Below are 20822 nucleotides of genomic sequence, written 5' to 3'. Positions count from 1 at the left end.
TTCCTAAATATTCTTAGAATAAAGAGAAATACCCCTGTGCTGTCTGAACTTGTCCTTGACTGAGCAAAGGTGGTTATGGGGGACCTAACCATGATTTTGCATCTTGTAGGCACAGCTGGCCACTTTGGAGTTTGCCACAGTTCAATGTTTAGAAACATCCTGGGTAAGGGTAAGAACATTCTGCCTCAGATCTGTATTCTCAGTGCTGGAGAAGTCTCACACAGGGCTTATTACCACATACTCCCCTCCAGCCGGAGGCTGGGTTTCCTTTATTTTGCTCTGGTACCTTTTCAACATAAGCATTTTCTTTCAGTTGTTTAGGCGTCCCCCTCCTGGTTGGCAGTTGAAATGGTTGCTTCCCCAAAGAACCCGTTGACAGGTGAAGACATGAGGCTCCAGAGTAAAGAGTGAGTCCCAGGCTCAGCCTTCCATTCCCAATCCTGTCCTCAGTTTATGAATGAGCAACAGCATGAATGTGAAGATAGCTGAGGAGCCACAGGTACCTTCCTGAGCTGGGAGACCTCTCAGTGAGTATAGTGCTTACAAGCCTGAGGGCTTGACTGAGATTGTCCCCAGAACTCATATTTCAAAGGCCCGATATGGTAGTATATACCTGTAATCCTAGCATTCTGGGAAGGCAGAAATGGACAGATCTACCTGGCCTTCTGGCCAGCTAACCTAGCCTGCTTAGTGAGCTCCAGACTAGAGAAAAATCTTCTTTCAATAAATAAGTTGGGCAGCACCTGAGAAATGACAGCCAAGGGTCTCCTACTGCCTATAATAATTCTTCCTCTTCCTAGTCCTCTTCCTCCTCTTTCTCCTCCTCTTCCTTCTCCTCTTTCTCTTCCTTCTCTTCCTTCTACTCCTCCCCTTTTTCTTCTCCTCCTCTTCCTCCTCTCCCTTCTCCTCCTCTTCCTTCTTCTCCTCAACTTCCTTCTCTTCCTCCTCCTCCTTCTTCACTTCTCCCTCTACCTCCTCCTCTTCCTCCTACTCCTTCTTCTCCTCCTTCTCCTCTTCCTTCTTTTTCTCCTCCTTCTCCTATTTCTCCTCCTCCTCCTCCTCCTCCTTCTCCTCCTCCTCCTCCTCTTTCTCACTTCCCCCCCCTCTTCTTTCTTCTTAGGACACACACAAGTGTCCAGGTTGCCAGGAGCTGGCATGCAGCGACAGCCTCTCAGGTAAGTCACAGGATAGCAGGAGACGGAGTGACTGCAGCGCCCTTGGTGGCCCCTCCCCCTGCTCTGAGATCCCTGGCTGGTAGAAGGCTAGAGTCTGTGCTGGCACATGGCCATTTCTAAGCTGCAGGTGTGGAAGACACTCAGCTAAAAGCAGCTCCAGCAATCAGAGCAGATCCACAGGGACCTGGATGGGAAGGGTGACAAGGGTGTCTCCCCGGGGAGAGTATAGATTCCTCCTCCCACCCTCGTGGAGATGTCAGGTGACTGCAGCAGCTCTCTAAAGGCAGCAGAGGAGGCCAGCACACCTGTCCACATCATGCTCTTCATTATCATCAATGGTCAGGTGCAATTAAAAAAATGCTCGAACACCCCTGCTCTGTGAGGGTAGGCACCTTGGACGCTGGGAGATTTGCATTCATCTGGAGCTACAGGAAATCACCAGAAGGCCTTAAAGATCTTAAGTGGTCAAACTCCCAAGTTGCTTCTGATGGTTCTTTGTTTTGTTTTGTTTTTTATTGGAACTGGTGGTACTCCCGTTCTCCCCGATATGTTTTCTAGCCTTCGTGCTTCCTTATGGCTCTTCTGTAAGTAGTGCCTCGACAGTTGGTTGGCTGATGGATGGTCTTGCTTTTGTTTTTCTTGGTTTCTCCCTTTCTGGGCTCCCCTCCATGAGGTGATCTGGAGGAGTCACTTGCCAGTTAGGCTTGTCACTGAGAAATGGACACATTTCTGGGGCTTTGACATCTCATCGCTCCTTCTGTGCGCCTGGCCACCTTGCCTGCGCACTGTCAGTGGCAGAAGGACAGAACTGGGCCACACACAGTGCCAGCCAGGTCCTTCAGCCTTCCAACATTTGTCACCCGGAGTGTCAGAAGGGCTCTGTGTGGTCATTCCAGGATGACTGGCTGACACTGCTTTCCGAAAGAATGTCCGAGTCTGCCTGCTGCAAAGGTGAGTGAGAACAACCCACAAAGCGATGGTGAGCTAGAGGAAAGTTAATTTGTCAGTGTTAGTTGGAGATAGCCAAACACATTGAGCTCATCGGGGAGGCTGAGGCAGGGAAGATGGATGTCCTCCCTGGCTCAGATAATGCTGGGTGCCAAGCTCAGCAGCCGTGATCCCTGATGAAAGGCAAGTTGTGGAGCATGCTTCTGAGAGTGGCATGTCCGCTCCTTACCACTGAAACATACACCAGCATAATCAGGGGCTTTCCTCTTTCTTGAAGGGAATGAGCCCAGCACTCCCTTGATATCTTCCTCCTCTCCAGACCTATGGGCAGCAGCATAGCAATACCCCCCTGCAAACATCCAGTTGCCACTAAGGCATTACCTCAGTGATGACCTTTCACTGCAGACCTTCCCCCTCCACAAATAAAGCCGGCCACGTGCTCATACACAACCCATCCATGGGTAAGGCGAGAAGTATCTGCCAAAGCCAAAGGCCAGGCACCAGTGGTTTTCTTGTGGCAAGAAATAGACTTCCTCGCTGACATATTGTTTCAATGATTGATTTAAATGCTTCCCCCTCTTTGTAGCAAGAGGAAGGTCTGTGAAGTTTCCAGTCAAAATGGCTCATGAATGGGTAATCACAACAACCCTAACAGTCTTTTGATTCCCTGACAGATCCAAGGAACGCGTGAGTTTCATGTGATTGATGGCTGTTGACTGACAGTGGGTTTTGTGGAATAATGAGAAGAGTCCCAGTCGGCAAAGGGCTCCAAGAACAAATGAGGTGCGTACCCAAGCGACGTACACAGGGCAGGTCTGGAGAGTCTGCTACGGGCACCACCAGGCAGCCCAGCTTCACCCACCGAGGGAGTGGCGAAAGCCCAGGAGCCACTGAGTGCCTGCGTGGTGGCAGACATTTTTCCTCTACCTCTTCCTCTCCCAGAGTCCATCTTGCAGCCCTGGGCTCATGCCTAAGTCTCAGACAGGGGGCCTTGTCCCCAGTGATGGTGCCACAGGACTTGAAAGGCTCTTGGCATAGTGAGGCCAGTGGTGCCCGGGAAATCCAGCACTAGATTCGAATCACATTAAATTATCCACACACAAAGACATTCAAGTTGATCAATAACACCGTGAAAGATAAGAGCATATGTGCCTGTCAGCTGCAGAGTCAGAACAAAGCTGACACACCCTGTGACATAGGCACCGCTTGGAAAAGGGCAGTGGCCAAAAGCCAAGCCTCCAAGGTGGTTTCTGCAAGGTTGTTTGAGAGTCAAAATAGACTCCACTGATAGGCGATGTTCTTTTGACACTATTTTGGAAGCCAGCTGATCACATACTAGAGAAGGGATGGTAGAGGAGGAGGCTGGCCTGGACAGAAGCAGGGTCCAGGAGACGCACCCTCCTCCACACCAAGCACACGCACACGCACGTGCTCTCTCTCTCTCTCTCTCTCTCTCTCTCTCTCTCTCTCACACACACACACACACACACACACACACACACACACACGCTCATGCTGAAGACTAGTGGCTAGCAGTAAACTGATGTAGACACATTTATTTCCACTTACAGAGCAGACCAGAGGGTCCATATCCCAAGCACAGGAGTCTAAAATGAGAGCCTGGGACCCTGAAGCCCCCACAGGCTGAGGTCCTGGGAGTCAGTGCAGCGAGGTACACTGCCAATAAGAGCAGAGAAGGCTGCAGTCTTGTAGAGCATTTCTTACGTGGCAGGGGACACTAGGGTGCTTCCCAGGCTCTCCTGACAGTGGCCCAAGGAGCTGTGGCCTCTGCTGCCATCATCCCCACTGGGTACTGTCATTCTCCCTGTCATCCTCGCTAGAGCAAAGGAAGCAGAGGCTCCCTGCCTCGGGAGCTGCTTGGCTAGGGTGCTGACCCAGGCCAAAGGCCACAGCATCTGTGTAAGTCCTCTTCAGGTCAACAAGCATCTCAGACGCAGGGCCAGTGGCGAGAGCTGCTCCCCAGGGAGGCAGCAAGCAGACAACTGGGCCTGCCCATGACACAGCTCTGAGGGCTGCCAACAGGGCAGGCACTCTGTCAGACACTGCGGTAACAGGATCCTTAAGCGTGGGGGTAAAATCTAATTTCCAAAGAGGCCAGAGGTCTCTGAGCCAGGGAACTGATGGCATTGAGCATCAGTTGCTCCTGTTGGGTGAAGAACTTCACAGCCCTCATTGACAGGCCTCATACCAAATGGCTCCCAGGCAGATACTTGACATCTTTACCAACCTGTACCTTAATGGTCAGGATCATCTGCTGTGAAAGAAGAAATAGAGATGAACACATAAGGTCTTTGGTGCCTTAGGCTTCTGGTACTGAAACAAACCTTGATACTGTTCAGCATCTTGGGCCTGATAAAGAAGAGCATCTTCAAGCCTTTTCTGCCCCAGCTGGCAAGCAGTGGCGGTGACACTGAATTCACAGGTGCAGGCGCAGACGGGGACTGTAGCAGTTTGGGGAAGCACAGAGCAGGTAGTGGAGGCAGGAGCTGTGCATGGGGCTGCCACGCTGGCTGTGGGGGTCAGGCTAGAGAGAGTGTGAGCCTGCAAGAGAGGCTCTGGGAATGAACAAGATGGTACTGTTAATTGAAGTATTCCAATCAGCAGGATAGCTGCCCCATCTTTGTTGTATGCTGAACAATATTTAATCAATATTTATCCCAGCATCATTAGCTGTGGATGAGGATGTTTCCTGGTCTGACAGACAGGAGCTGACTCTTGGCTAGGCAGCAGTGAGAAGGCCAGGCCCACAGGAGAGGCTCCCTAGCAGCAGTTTCGGTGTTTCTGCTCTAGCTGCTCCCATAAGCACTTGCAGCACAAAGGATTGTAGTGTGGACTCTCTTCCTCGTATAAAGCTCAGCAGCATCTCTGTGTGTATTCATAAATTTGTCTGTCCTTGCTCACTTCTTTTCACTTCTCCTGGGAAGTGCGCCTGTCTCCAGCCTCAACACAGGGAGGCTTGAAGTGACTAGGCCAGTTACAGGCTGAAGTGTGCCTGTGATCACAGAGACAAGATCAGCTAGCAAGACAGTAGGCCAGCACCCATGGAAGCCATTATTCAGCCTTTTTATCTATTTTATTATCTTGGCTGGTTGGTTGGTTGGTTGGTTGGTTAGTTTTCTTTCAAGATGAGGTGTGACTGCATAGCTCTAGCTTATCCTAATGCACTAGATAGACAAGGACAACCTCGGTGTCTGACTTCTCCTGCTTCTACCTGACATCCGTTTATGTGCTCTGCGAAGTACGGAGTGTTAGACAAACACTCTAGCAACTCAGCTGTATCTCTAGTCCCATTACTCTGCTTTAAAGAAGGACGTAGCCCATATTAAAGCACACACATTCGTGCATGTGTCAGTGCATGCATGTGTGCTTGTGTGTGCGCCCATGTGCCTGCACCTGTGCCTATATACATGTGTGTGTGCCTGTGCATGCTTCTGTGTATGTGTGCCTATGAAGGCCTATGTATGCCTCTTTATGTGTGCTTTGTGTGTGTGTGCATTCACTCTGTGTGTATTGGGGAGAAAGTGACTGTGGGTTCTCAAAAGACTTTCCAAGCTGGGGCAGGAACAGCTCTAATCAGAGCCTTGGCTTTCATAAGTATGTATATATTAGTCAACACTTTTCCCTAAAGATTTTAAGTGGCGCTACTCCAAGCCCTTCCTGACTTTACAAACAGTGGGGTGAAATCTACAGTTCTTCCCAGCACAGTGAGAGAACCCTAAAACACAGCCCCCCTACCCACTGCAGACACTGGCCACATCGAAGTGTAGTTGTGTAAGAAGTGTGTAGCAGTAGCATCAGGGGTGAATTTGAGCAAAACATATTTACATATGTGAAATCAGCCAAAAGAACTGGAGACACAAAGTCCCCTTCTCCCCATAAGAAGGCTTGGAGCTACAAGCCACTGGTCCTTTCCTCTTCGAGGCTTGGCAATAAGAAAGCAGAGTAGATGTTTCTACAGAGCAGAGGACAACCCTCACATCCAAGAAGTGGACTCCAGAGACTAGAGCCTGGACAAAGGTGAACGGGGGCATCAGGGTGAGAACTAGGGAAATTTCAAAGGGTCTTGCTGCTCTCAGTAGCAGCACTGGGTGTAAGCCAGACATTCAGCAAGAGGTTTTTGGGGAGTGGGAAGGTATCTTATATCTATATTGATAGCATGCACAGGTGTGGTTCTGGGTGGTTAGCAAAGTTAGGCAGTGGCTAGAGAGAGTGTGAGCCTGCAAGAGAGGCTCTGGGAATGAACAAGATGGTACTGTTAATTGAAGTATTCCAATCATCAGGATAGCTGCCCCATCTTTGTTGTATGCTGAACAATATTTAATCAATATTTATCCCAGCATCATTAGCTGTAAGAATGATAATGGAAAGAAGTGTCATGTAAATATAAAGTCTTATTATAGCTAGCAAATTGGATTCCTAAGCTGATTAATTTGAAATCTGTTTGGATTTCTTTTGGATGGTGTTGCCAAGTTTCTGGGTGTGCAGTTTGAACTAGTGACTTTCAAAATTGATGCTGAGGGCAAGGGACAGTGCTGATTAGTGCGTGAGCTTTTCACATCTGAAAATCTGGGAATGAGTCCTGCTTGGGTCAAAAGTGAAAATGAGCTTGGGTGTCTCAATCTGATCCCTGTTGACACTGTCATCATCACAAAGCTATCATGTTATCTGGCACAGACACTAGGCTATCAGGAGAGCGGCACCCCTAGGCTGCTGGGCGTGGTGGCAGATCATGACCTCATAGCAGCAGGGAGGGGAGTTTCCAGAAAGCTGTCTCCCTACCACATAAGAAGCACAAGCCAGGGGCTTTGGCTATTTGATTTTATGTGTAACAAATTGATGTGGGCTGATTTTAAAGGAAAAAAAAAAAAAGGAATTGATGGTGCACACCTAACCTAACAGTGTCCTCTTCTTTCACTGCTTGTCTTTCATCTCACTGTGCTCTACAAAGCTCCAGTCACATAAGCTTATAAGATGTCACAATCCAGCAAAACAAAGTGCCGTGTGGCACACCGCCTTCGCCATGATGATCCACATGGCCACGGCCACGGGAGGGTGGGAAAATATGGCAGCATTTTTTACAGCAGTCCTATGTGGGGCCCCTGAAGTCAGAATTCTAGTGGCAAGTGGGAGTCAGGACTAGGAATGGATTATAGGCAGGCCATTATGAGAAAGACACTCACTCTCAAGTTCCTTCATTCATCTGCTTACTCACCTGTTGGTTGAACTAAGATGTCTGGGAAGAACTCCAGGATGCCAGCTGGAGTGTCCCAGGGCCATCTTCAGCTCATAGACTAAGCTCCCAACAGCCTCACAGCATTAATGAGACGTGTTCAAGGGCATTGGGCCAAGCATTCCACCTAATGGGAGGGCACAGACCCCATCATGGCTGGCAAGGTAGACAGGGAGACTGGAGATCCACAGCAGACTCCACAGAACACGGGGACCCTTTGACATCCCATGGGAAGGCCAACAGGCTCACCATGAGCCATCACTTACCAAGCTGAGTTTCAGGCTAAAGGCAGTGAACGTGTAATACTAAGCTAAAAAGCAGAACGAAAGGGATGTGAGCATAGGACACCACAAACACACACACACATGGGGGGGGTGTTGAGGGAAGATTGTCCATTGGCTTTTGGCTTTCAGGGACAGCAAATGGCTACATCAGTATAATTCCTCATGTCTGAAGGTCAGTGCTAACTAAAGGCCCTGGGAAGGGGCGCCACACAGGTCCCTACGTGCTAAGAGCCCAAGCTCTCGCCTAGTTATCAGTCAGCACGGTGGGGTGAGAAACAACTGAGCCACCACAGGAAGAGCGAGCTGCCGACAGTGGGGACAGGGTCCCCACATTGTCTGCTGAGGGTGTAGTACCCCACAAACATCCTCCAGGCCCTAATTCCATTTTACGTCTTTCACATTTAACAACAGATTTTCAGTTTAATCTTCCGGACACAAGTCACTTATTCTCAATCTGCCTCTCCTTGCGCTGCCGTAATCTCACAACACCCATGCCAGCCGCTGGCAGGGAGCCCACCACACTCCCAAGTCAAGCCTGTTTTTTTATTAGCTTGCATCCTTCCTGAGGTGGCCTCCTTTCCAGTTGGCTGACCAGCAATCAACACTAGTTTGTTTCCACCGGAACAGCTTCTGTAACTTCTCATTTAAGAATGGACCCTCTCAAAACACATCAGGGAGAGGCATATTGAGCAACACTGATTTTAACAATGGGTTTGGGCTTTTTTACCTTAAGGGAAAAAAATGTGGCTGAAATTCAAAGGCAAAAAGTTCACTTACTTGCTCATCATTCTGCGGACTCCATGGAAGATGAAGCCCATCATAAGTATTAATGTGCATGACATCTCCTTCCAGTTAAGGTGAGAAAATAGTAGATAGTATTTTCAATCATGGAAATTAAGATGGGTTAAGTGCCTCGCCTGGACCATGAGCCACGTGCCATTCGCAGCAGGAAATGCAGGAGTGTGTGCCAAGTCTAAATCTTGGACAAGTTTTCTTCAGGCTAGTTTCTGGGGTACTGTTGACAGGGGGACACCAGGGTTCTGCTGAGCCTTCTGCACGCGGGTGCAGCCCCTGTCGCTCCCAGGTGAGGCAGGAACACCCTTGCAGAAGTTGCTCCCCAGAGAGGACTTTGAACATTGTCTCGTCTTGTTCATTGTCCATGCGCTCCACCCTGCTCAGAACAGCATGTCCACCACACACACGAGTCACCTGTGTCACTCAGCCGAAGGGACAGCCTGCCTGCCTGTCCCTGATGAGCAGCCACGGTAACTTATTAGAAGGGTTTAGACAGTGTATAGATGCATTTACCATTTGACATCGGGATCTTCCTTATTTCTGCGCCTGGGAACAGTAGTGTTCTATAGTTCCACACCTTTGAGAGTGCAAGCTGTTTAGAATGCGTGGTGCAGTAGACATCTGAGGCTGTTTTGAACGTGTGGGGTAGTGTATACCTGATGCTATCAAGAGGCCCAGGAGTGTAGCACTAACAAGGTATGGATCGTGTCTCGCAACTCATGTCCTTGCTCAGCATTGTTAGAAGGCTCCTGTCCTCTTAGCTTTCGAGACTCTTTGCCCTCTCCTCCTCCAAGGTCAACTGCTGTGAGGCCCATAGGCCACTTCTTTTCTCCCCTCACTGCACCGATGTGTCTTTACCTACTCTACTAAGTTGGCCTGACTCATAGGCCAAGATCCTCTGCAAGGAAGCATCTTTCCTATTTCTCCTCCTGCAGCTCCTCTCCTCCTCCTCCAACTAGTTCCTCCCTCCTCCTGTTCTTTCCCACTTTCTTCTCCCCTTCCTCTTGCCATGCTACATCCCCTTTTAGTCTAATTTTGTGCTCTTGGACGTAGTTGATATTTCTTTGAACAACATGAGGATCACATAAGGTACCAAAGGCAACATGTGGCAAAATCAGCTTTGCCTTTCTTCCGGAATCTAGAAAGGAGGGCAGATAGACTCATTTGGCTTTGGTTTTGTTTCTGTTGTCTGTTTGTTTTTTACTCATCAATCAATCAATCCATAAATCAACATTACTAAGGATGGAACACACTCTGGGCACAGGGCTAAGCATTAAAATACACACTGGGAAGAACAAAAGTCCTCACTCCCAAGAACTCGTTAAACCACAAGGAGAGGAACAGGTGACGACTCACTGGGACACACTGGGTGAAGGTTTACCCACTCAGACACTGTGGATGGGTGTGAACTAAAGGTTTCCCCACAGTTCATTGAGTGTCACCTACTTCCTAGGCATTTTGAGGTGCATGACTAATTCGCTTTGACAAAACAATATTGACAACACACAACCCAGGAAACCTACTAGATATAAACATGACAATATGTTTTATGCCATGTAAATGTTGTTTTTATTTTCTCAGAAGTCAGTGTGAAATGAGAACCATACCCAAGCTTTACAAATGTATGGATTAGGCTGAGCTGGAGTGTTTCTGTCGAACTATCCTAAGGCCTAGGCTTGGAAGCTTCTAGCCTCCATACAATCTAATCTTCTGCAAGCCTAGACCTTGAAGATTTCAGCTTCCAGCCTCCATCTGCTGACCTAGGCCTAGAATGTTTTCAGCCTCTGAGACTTAGTGCTGAATAAGCTCACCCTTTCTAGTTCTTCCTGAACTCTGGCTGGCTGGTTCAACTCAGCTGTTCTGGCTCAAAACTGCTCTTCGAGCTGACTAATTCAAACTGGCTTCTCTCCTTTTCTCACTGAACTTCTCTGCTTGGGAAAAATGCCTCTGAAAGCCACAAACTGAGGTGCATGAACTCAGCTGCCCTCAGCTGAACTGCCCTGGACTGGACTGTGCTCCCAGACTCTACTACACTGACTCCATGAACTGCCTGCTCTTTGTGCTGCTTAGGTAGCTTTTCCATCCTGTCTGTTCTTCCTGAGAGTTGAGCATATCCTATCTCTGACTCGTTCTGTCAAATTTTGTCACTTTATCTGCCCCTCAATTAAATGTCCTTGTTTGGGATTAAAGGCGTGCACTAAGGGCATGTCTACATTCCAGCTGGATCACACAGACCTAGGTCTTTGGATGGGATCCCTTGCCAGAGTAGCCATGTTCCTGGATTAAAATTCCTCTACGGTGCCACAACTTCTAGGACAGTATACCTCCTTACAGAATATATATATGTATATATACATTTAGATGTAAATATACATATATACATATGTATATATGTATAAGTGTATCTGTTATATTACATAGTATATAGTATATATGTATGTGTGTATATATATATATATATATATATATATATATATATATTTATACATATATGAACCACCTTCTGGTCATTCTTCAGACCCGCACTCCCTTCTGACTGAAAATCTTCAAGGAAGAGGTTGAGGCAGGGGAGTCACCAGCATGCAAATGGAATGGTAGTTTCTCCTCAGGATGGAGGTCAGGTCTAAAGCAGGACATATGCTTTTGTCAGATGACAGGGGTACTCCAAAGCTGTACAACAACAAGCTATTGCAAAATAAAATAAAAAATAAAGAGCCAAAATATTTTCCAGGATTAAAATAATTTGAATTAAAAATCTTAATTATTAAGAATCCTTTCCCGAGTCAAATATTTTTATCATTTATTAATCAGCCTGAGGCATAAAGCATTTGTATGTTTGTGTGCAAATTGACTCTGTGTATCAATGTGACTTATAAGTGTGTGAAGAAGAAATAAATGCATATAGCCATAGAGAAGCCATTTCATTGAATCTTTACAAGAAAAATTCCTAATGGAACAAGATGAAAGCCCCTTAAACAGAGTTTCCCAGTTGAACCACCACAGCTGAATCTGGTGCTTGGTTTAATTTGGGCCCTGATCCTTACTTGCCCAGTGACCTGGAATGGACTGTGGACCACCGGGTGCTTAGCTTTCAGCCAGCTTATAAATCTGAGCTTTGCAAAGACCCTCGCTAGCTCACGGGTGTGCTGTGAAGAGAAATGAGGTAACACCTCTGAGCTCACTGGGAAGCTGGAAGATGCTCAAGAGAGTGAGTGTGCTTTTCAGAGGAAGCTGGAACGCAGGGGTGCCCCAGGGATTGGTCATCTTGTGATGGTTTGACTTCTCTCCATGTATGTCCACCTCTCTCTGCCTGCCTCTCTCCATGTGTTCTCACGTTAACTCTCCCTGTTCTGCTCGTGCCCTGCCTCCCCCCTCCTGTCCTCTCCACTCAGGCTTGCTCTCTTTCTGAATCCTGACCATCAAAGAAAAGCTCTGTCCTTCCCTATCATTCAGCTCCTCCCAGTTCACCCAAACTATTAGCCTCCTGCCTCTGTGGGACCCTGAGTGGAGGTTACCTACTTGAATTAGGCCTCCTTGATCACCTTAAACTCCTTCAACCTCTGTGTGACTGCTGACATTGATCCAAAAATCCCCAACCTCATATCCAATTTCCTGGCTCCTGGGCCATGTAGAATTGTTCAAATAAAATACAGACTCATGAAAACTTGTCATGTAACAAAATTCCCCTTCACCTAAAAGCAACCCTCCTGTGTTACTCTTTATTTTGTAGTTGCTCCTTCAGCAGTGGTCTGACCTCAGACTTGACTGAAAATAGACATTCAGATCACTGGTCCACAGAGTGGGCTCTGGAGACAGGCCTGTGTAGAAAAGCACGGAATACGCACGTGTTCCTCTCATTGTCAACTTTGTTTACCGATAATAAACCAAGACAAGAAAGAAAGACAGATGCCTTAGAGCCTTCAGCAAAACCTTACAACTCAGACCCAATTCCTTGATCTCTGTAAAAAATCCTAGACGAAAGGAAAATCAAGGAGCAAACACAGCCTTTAGCATCCAATGCTCGGGAATGGGACAATAAGGAAGCGACATACTCTTTCGAACACAAAACAGTCCTTGCTGTCGCTCAGTACATACTGATTCCGTGCGATCAGTGAACAAGACGCAGCGACCTCATCCTTCGCACCAGGAACCAGGACTTACCCAGGACTGGCCAGCCTCTCTTGTCTCCAAGGTCCCCAGCCAGGGGCAGCAGTCGTCCCTCTCCAAGCCATCGTCATCATCCATGCGGTAACAGTTAAAAACGCCTGACCGGCACCAGAAATCATACCAACATGGCCCTCCACTGACTGCCCCTCTGGAACTGAAAGTTTACCATGCGGAGTCACCGATCCAGGCTTCCCGCTCCTGTCCTGGGTCTATGTTACATGCCTATAACTTGGCTCCACTAGCTTAAGCTTGGCTGGAAACAGCAATGTTAATCACCCCTGACAGCCCAACCCACGCAGTCCTGTGTCTGAACAGTGGCTGTAGCCAGGGCATTCAAGTCACTGAGCCACTCTTCAGGGTGTGTCTTCATACTGAAGGGTCTCTCCCTCTGGGTCATTATGCTGAGATCTCTGTGAAACCACACTGGCCTGAGGAGCTGAGTGGGTTCAGGTGTCAGCTCAGTAGCTGAAGCTTCCAAACGGTGCTTTTCTAAGAAGCATGTGCCAATTCAGCAGCAACTGCCAATTATCACTGGCCTCCATACGGTTTCCCAAGTGTCGCCCTCACGGATGCTTCTAGAATGAAAGCTTGGGCCCCACACAAAGCTAGCTTCCATCCTCACGAGTTATTCTTTACGACACACAGGTGAACAAAGTGGTTTGAGATCGTAAATAAAGCTGATGTGGAAGGGCTGGCCTGTTGCCTAGTCATTAAGATGAGTACAAATTAAGTTCCATTTGTCATAAAGAAACACAAAGTCGGGCCAGGCGGCACGGGCCTGTGATCCCAGCTACCACTGGCCAGGGTGCTACGTCAAGCCCTCAAGTTCAAGCCCTGCCTGGGCTATGGAGTGAATTCAAAGACTGCTCCACGTCTCCCTGGGATGCAGAGTGAGGTCAAAGTTTGGCTTGGAAGCTTAATGGGATCCTGTCCCAAAATCAAAAATAGACTGCAGATAGGGCTGATAGGCAGGACGCTGGTCTAACGTATGAGGCCCTAGATCCAATTGTCAGTATCAGGGTAAGGAAAAGATGGAAGAAGAGAGAGGACAGGGCAGAGCAGGAGAGGGCAGGAGACTGAAGAGAGGAGGGAGAGAGGGACGAAGAGAGGGAGGGGGGAAAAGAGGAGAGGGGTGTAGGGTAAGCCTGACCATCAGCTGGAGCCAGGCCAACCAGAATCTCATCCTACATTGAAGTCTGAGTGGCTGTGCAGCTCACCTTAGTGGGGTCATTTTTAAAAGTCATTCAGAGGCTACCCTCTTAGGATTATTTCTGACAGGAATGGGTTAATTGTATAACCTTTTCTGCTCTCATTCCAGCCTCCGGGATGTCAGCTGGGAGATGAACGAGGTGCTATTTTTCGGTGTCTCACTGTCTGTTGGACAGCGAGCCGGTTTCCGACACTCTGCCACTTTCCTTGCTGTCTCAAAGTTGTCACAAGAATTGATAAATTTCAGAGTGTTTTTCTTGCCCTCATTATAATCTTCACATTGCCATGTAAATAGTGGATTTTGTGCCTTTTGTTGGTTCTTCAGCGCCTTCATCTGGAGCCATGTTTGTTCTTGCAGCGGTCCGTGCCGTGAACGAGGAGGTTCTCTGTGCAGAGGAGGTGCTGCCTTGGAGGCATCCCCAGAGCGTGCACCATCTTCTGAACACCAGCAAGGACAGGGTGGGACACTGAGTCCCTTCCTGTGAAGGATTTCCCACTGTGGCTTCTGTTTGTTTGATTGATGATTGATTGTTTCATTGGTTGGGTTTGGGTTTTTTTTGTGTTGTTTATCGAGACAGGGTTTCTCTGTGTAGCCCTGGCTGTCCTGGAACTCACTCTGTAGACTAGGCTGGCCTTGAACTCAGAGATCTGCCTGCCTCTGCCTCCCAAGTGCTGGGATTAAAGGAGTACGCCACCACTGCCTGGCTCCCATTGTGTTTTTAAAAATGATTTGTTTATTTTATGTTGTGCACGTGCCTGTGTGTGTGTGTGTGTGTGTGTGTGTGTGTAGATCTGAGAACAACTTGAGGAATTGGTTCTCTCCTCTTTCCTTGGTCCTATGGCAGCACCTCAGTGCTCTGACATCACACTGGTCCTAGGTCATCACTTGTGAGCATGTTCAATGCGCCAGGCTTGCTGGGTACCACCCATACCCACTGAATCATCTCACAGGCCCCGATGTGACGTCTACGGAGCTGGTGTGGTCATAGGCAGATGACAAGAGACCTTTGTCCGTTAACGTTCTTCGCATTGCCTCCTTCTGTGACATAAGGAATGTTCTAGACTCTAAAAGTCTCTGAAAGGGAAACAGTTGGTGACTCAGAAGAAAAATCGTGCAGAAAAAAGCAGCACAGTCAGAAATGGATGCAGGAACTTTGACAGGGCTGACCTCCCAAAGTGACATGCTAGGACCACTAACTGGTGGTTAGGGAGTTGGCTCTCTAGTCAGGAAAGTGCCTGTTGTGAAAGCATGGGGGGATGAATTAGAGCCCCACATTTAATAAACCGCTCTGAACACAGTGGCTGGCAGTGTACACCCAAACTCAGTGCTGGGAGGGAGATTCCTGGGGCTCCAGCGAGAGACACTGTCTGAGGAAACAAGGTTGGTGCCAGCCAATGAATGACAGGCAAGGTTGTCCCAGGCCTGTTCACATACGCACACACACATGTATATGCACAGGTGTGCTTGTGCACTCACATGTGTGCACACACACACGCACACACCACTCACTGCAGCAGCGAACTTCAGATGTGAGAAGTGAGGCACTGTCGACGCTGTGCAAGCATCCATGCATTGGTTAGGTTTCGTTTGGTTTTTGTGGGGTGTTCCTGTCAACCTGACGAGAGATCGAGAGATAAAGTCATTTGAGAAGAGGGACCTCAGCTGAGAAATGCCTCTGTCATGCTGGACGATAGGCAAGTCTCTGGGGTATCTTTAAAAATTAATTATTGGTGCCAGAGGGCCAATAGTGGGCATGCCCACTGTGGGCGGTGTCATGCCTGGGCAGGGGTCCTGGCAGGTGTAAGAAGGTAGCTGAATGTGGTGAGCCTTGCAGCAAACCAGTAATGTTCCTCATGGTTTCTGTTTCAGCTCCCGCCCTCAGGTTTCTGCCCCGCTTGTAAGAAGAAATAAGGATGGCTCCCTCCCTAGTCAGAAAAGTGTGTGTTGTGAACACATTAGGACATACATTTCTCCTCCAACACCCATATTAAAAAACAAACAAACAAACAACAAAAACCACTCTGAATGTAGTGGCCATCCTTCCCAGAATGCATTTGGTGAGTGCTTTATCACAGCAAGGGAAATCAAACTAAGAAAATTCAACTCTCCAAAATTCAGTAACTGCCCTGTAAGATGTTTGAGTTACCTTAGTAGAAAATCATTTAGCCGTAATAAAGTCAAGCCAGACAAGACAGGCAAGGCTGTCTTCCTTAGCAACTGTGTGAACGTCTCAGGGTGGGCACACAGGAGTGGAACATTTTCACTGTTGTCAAAAGCTCAGGCCTAGCCTGGGGTCATTGTCTCGAGTGTAGATGCTGGAGCTACTCAAGAGGCATTTGCAGTCCAAATTAAGTAAAGAGCCCCCATGGGGACGGGGGGCCACTCGGTATTTATGAGTGGGCACTACTCAAGCATGAGAACATAACTCCAGAGCCCACACAGAAGGTCAGCCGTGGCCACACAGAAGGTCAGGTCAGCCGTGGCCACATAGAAGGGCAGCCGTGGCCACACAGGTCAGCCGTGGCCATGTGTGTGCCCGTAACCCCAGCACTACGGTGGTGAGAACAAGCAGCACTGTGACTTTCTGCTGCCAGCCTAACTGAGGTCAGTGGAGACCTCAACTCAAAGAAACGAGGAAGAGAATGATAGACAGAGACACTTAACACCCTGCTGGAGCCATTGTGTCACGCATACCTCACTAACGCACGTACACACACATGAGCAGGCACACACACACAAGATGGGGGAGGGAATCCTGCATATAAAACTCTCACACCTACAAATAAAAAAATTAATCTCTACACACTTATTGGGTGGAGACATACACAAAAGGAAGCAGCAAGAGGGACCTCAAGGAGGCAGGTCAAAGTGGGGCTGTCCAGGGGGCATTATGTCAATTATTATGATTTATCTCTGACCAAATTCAAGTCAAAAAGTCCAATTTTACCTGTGAAGTATTTTTTTTAATAAAAGGCATCAGCTGATCGACTTGATTAATTGTCTTTCATGAGCTAGACAGAAAGTCTGCCTAGATGAGCTGTGGACCAGGGCGGGATGGTGCATTTGGGGCATGTGTCAGTCTATGCTGAGAACCTGCTGGCTGCCTGCTGCACACAAGCTTCACGGCTTCTATTACAAGGAGCCAGAAATTAGCCTTGTTCCTAAGGGATCAAGCACCTCTGTAAAGATGACTTAGAAAAACAATCAAGCCTCATCACTGCTGATAGGGAAGCAAAATGTGCTATATCCAAAAGATAAAATACTATTCAGCTACTAAAGGGAGAAAGCACTTACGGATAAACTTCAAAGACAGAATGCTGAAGGAAGGAAGCAAGTCACAACCAACCACACACTGTGTGACTCCAGGTCTACAAATACCCACAACAGCACAAGCCCAGAAGCAGAAATTAGAGTAGCGACTGCCTATGTCTGGGGACACGGAATGACCATCAATGGGTCTTTTGAGGTCATAGAAATACTTTAAAATCAGATTGGGTGGTAATTGTGCAATTATGTAAATGTTCTAAATGAACTGACTTGTAATCAAACAGGTAATTCTTTTGTGGAGTGTAAATTGTGAACTAATAAAGCTGTGTTTTTAATTGGTTAGAGATTTTGAAATATTTTTCCCAAGAAGACCATAGATATGATTAAAGTAGTCTTTAGAGGGGGTGGGGGATTGATCTGGAATAATAAATGCTTCCGCTCTGTTTTGTAACTGAATATCAACAGTGTTTTCCAGGTGAGCATGAAGGCTGGGTCCTTAGTGAAACTGAGGACGTCACTGATTACTGCGGAACCTGAGCGGGAGGGGATACAGAATGAGACAGCAGGGGTTGGTGTTATGGAAGCCCTAATAGTCGGAAAACGTTCCTGTTACTCTAGCAACTGACTAGGTGGACTCATGGCCTTTAAACTGACCTGAAAACTTTTATGTTGGGCACCAAGGAATTGGACAGACACTGGCATTCTTCTAGGGAAAATTTCCACTGCTCCTACATGTGTACTCCAAGAGACCATCACTGAGTCAAATATGGAAACAGCAACAATCTCTTTTCAGAAATGCTAAACAAGAAGAGGCAAGCCCAATTTACATTTAAGGACTTAGCAAAAAAAGCAAAATACGTTCATCTAAAGGAAGTACAGAGAAAAAGGAAGGGTGGAGAGAAACACACGTACACACATACACATATACGTATATTTATGTGTCTAAGCAACATACGTTAATATATAAAGTTGAATGTGGTGGTGCGTGCCTTTAACTCCAGCCTTTAGGAGACAGAGGAGCTCTGTGAGTTTGGGGCTAACCTGGTCTATACACTGAGTCCCAGGCTACCCAGAATATTTAGACCATATCTCAAAACAAAACAAAAAAACAACAATAAAAAATAGTTGAGAGTCAGAATCTACATTTAAAAGAACATGCAGCATTTGTCTTTCTGAGACTGGGTTCGTCACTTAATGTAATATTTGACAACTCCATCCATTTTTCTGAAAACCTCATGATGCCACTTTTCTTCAGGGTTAAATAGAACTTCATTATTTATCTGTACTGCCAGAAGTTGGGGTCTGGGTCAGGTATTTGCAGGTTCTTATTCCAAGAACTGAAATAAGGGCCCTCATGGATCTGCCCAACCAGCAAGACAGGCTTACTCAGAGGCAGCTGCTGTACGGCCCTCCAAAGGAGACACTCTCAGGACTGATAGCAAGGCACACAGCGGGGGCACAGTGGAGCCACAGCTGCTGTCTGGGGTTTCCTGGGATGCTACTTAAGAGACGGGGTTGAGCTGCCAAGGGGTGTGGCTTGCGTGGCTTGCTGCTTTACATGATGTACTGGGTCATAAGGTCATTTTCCCACTGGGTTGAGCTGCCAAGGGGTGTGGCTTGCGTGGCTTGCTGCTTTACATGATGTACTGGGTCATAAGGTCATTTTCCCACTGTCCGTGTCCTTTCCCATAGTGCACCTGATTTTAACCTGATCTTCTCCCAATCAGACACAGGCAGAAGACGGTAAACTCAGGACAGGGTTTGCTTTACTGTGCATGCCCTAAAACAAATTCTCACTGGATTGTCCTTTCCGCTCACCCCACCCAGCATATTTGAATGGAAACTGAGTTTAATGGAAGTTAGGGCAGAAGAAACACATCCCAATATTCAGAGCATGTTGGGTCTGAGGCTGATGTACGCTCTTCACAGAGGGGGTGTGTGCACAGTGTGTTCGGGTGAAGGAGCTAGGAGCAAGTGTGCTGTTGTTAGGAGGAGGAAAGAATCATAGTGCAAAACCAAGTAGCTAAGTCATCCCCCATGCTTCCCTGCCTCGTGTGCGTTGCATTCTCATTACCTATTGGTCCTTTGATGGCTGTCTAGCTGGTTTCCATTTTCTACCTATTGTGAATAAAGCAGCGCTGAACATGGATAAGCATGTGTCTCCATGGCAGGAAACAGAGTCCTTTGGGTATATGCCCAGGAGTGGTATAGCTGGATCACATGCTAGTTTTAATTTTAGCTTTCCAGTTACTGTAGAAATTGTCTGGTCTTTGAAGCTCTTTGCTTTTCCCTTCCCTTCCTTTTCCTTAGAGCAGAAAGCCCTGGGAGAGTCTGGTCCCAGCATTTATCCTGAAGGCTCACAGCATTGTGCCCTGAGGATGTGATGGATTTAGTCCCCAGCTGAGTGACCTCAGGATGCCTTTCTGCTTTCCATTAATTTATCGGGGCCAGGGTTCACTTTCAGGCATTGCATTTAACAAATTGTTAAGCTCTTTAGGAGAGGGGTCATTTGACCTCTAAAGACTTCTAAAATGCAGCCCCTCATTCACAGTGCCCTGCTAAGCATCTGGCACCGTACAAGAGCAAGCGCTTTCCCTGATTCGTCCCTGGAGCTCTCCTTCCCGCCAGGGATCTTCTGCTTCCCCAGAAGCAGCCTACAGTCACTGGATATTTCTGTATCGATAGTAGATAAGTCCCGGCTAGAAATACAAGCCCGTGACAATCCAACTACTGAAACCCTGTCAAGTAACCCCTAATTTTGAAGAGAGTGGTTAATTCCCAGCAAATTGATTTATGCACTGTTTGAGGTTTGGCGAGTTGTGTTGTTCGTCTGTTATGACCAGGAACTCGGCTCTGCCTAATCACTCAGACCATTGACACAACCCAGTGCATCTCCCCAGAAAACCTCCTTTGTCAGCACATCTAGGATCTGCTAATTAAATCAACGATGACATTATTCACTTTCTCAAGAAAAAAAAAAAGAACAGTCTCTGCCCCACCACCCTGATTTCCTTTATGTTCTTCTCTCTTTCTCTCTCTCTCTCATTGTCTCTGATTCTCAGTTTCACAAGCAGTGAGGATCTCCAAGTTCAGCTAGTCTCTACAGGCTCCGTGCTGCTGTCTGACAACAGTAGCAAACTGGTGATAACAATTTGCTTCAGCTTGGTGAGGAGTAAACATGAACAAATGTACACAGACACACATGACCTCATGGCCTGGACGTGTGTACACACAAGCTCAGCCATATAATCGCCTTTACAGGAAGGAAGCTTGTCCTACATGTCTTTGAGTGTGGGTTTCATTAAGACAGTAGGGTTCTCGCTGCCTACTTGTTCCTGCTGAGTTGAGGCCTAGGTCTGAGGGATCAATAATTATGGCCACGAGATGCTGTCCTGTGGACAACTTCACATCTTCAGATGCACAGAAAGGCTGGATGAGCCATGTCGCGCATTTGGGAACCTGGGGATCGTGTTTTCCTTAAACTGGAATTTCCATCTTGAATTCACAGAAATTAAAAAGTAAAACTAGGGCAGAGGCAATTTGGACAATGTATGGTTGCTTGAATCACAGTCTACAAATTTTTCCTATCCTGTATGTCAGAGAGAAAAATGAGAATTAAAACAAGAAGTAAAATAATTGTGAAAACAGAATTATTTATATAGTCATTTTTTTAACTAGGAGCCTTAAAACTCTTAATCCTTAGCAAGAAACAGGGTGTTTAAAAT

At 47.3% G+C, this 20822-nt stretch overlaps 1 long non-coding RNA gene across 1 annotated transcript; it reads left to right on the top strand.

Moving 5' to 3' along the window:
- The first annotated feature begins 930 nt into the window (after nucleotides 1-930).
- LOC132652090 (uncharacterized) lies at nucleotides 931-14520 on the top strand. Its single transcript, XR_009589580.1, has 5 exons — nucleotides 931-1175; nucleotides 2072-2126; nucleotides 2798-2906; nucleotides 8392-8515; nucleotides 14188-14520. It is a non-coding gene; the product is annotated as an uncharacterized LOC132652090 (long non-coding RNA).
- Nucleotides 14521-20822: the final 6302 nt, after the last annotated feature.

The sequence above is a fragment of the Meriones unguiculatus genome, chromosome 2, assembly GCF_030254825.1.
Source record: "Meriones unguiculatus strain TT.TT164.6M chromosome 2, Bangor_MerUng_6.1, whole genome shotgun sequence".
Classification (NCBI taxonomy): domain Eukaryota; kingdom Metazoa; phylum Chordata; class Mammalia; order Rodentia; family Muridae; genus Meriones; species Meriones unguiculatus.
This window is presented reverse-complemented; position numbering and strand designations above follow the sequence as displayed.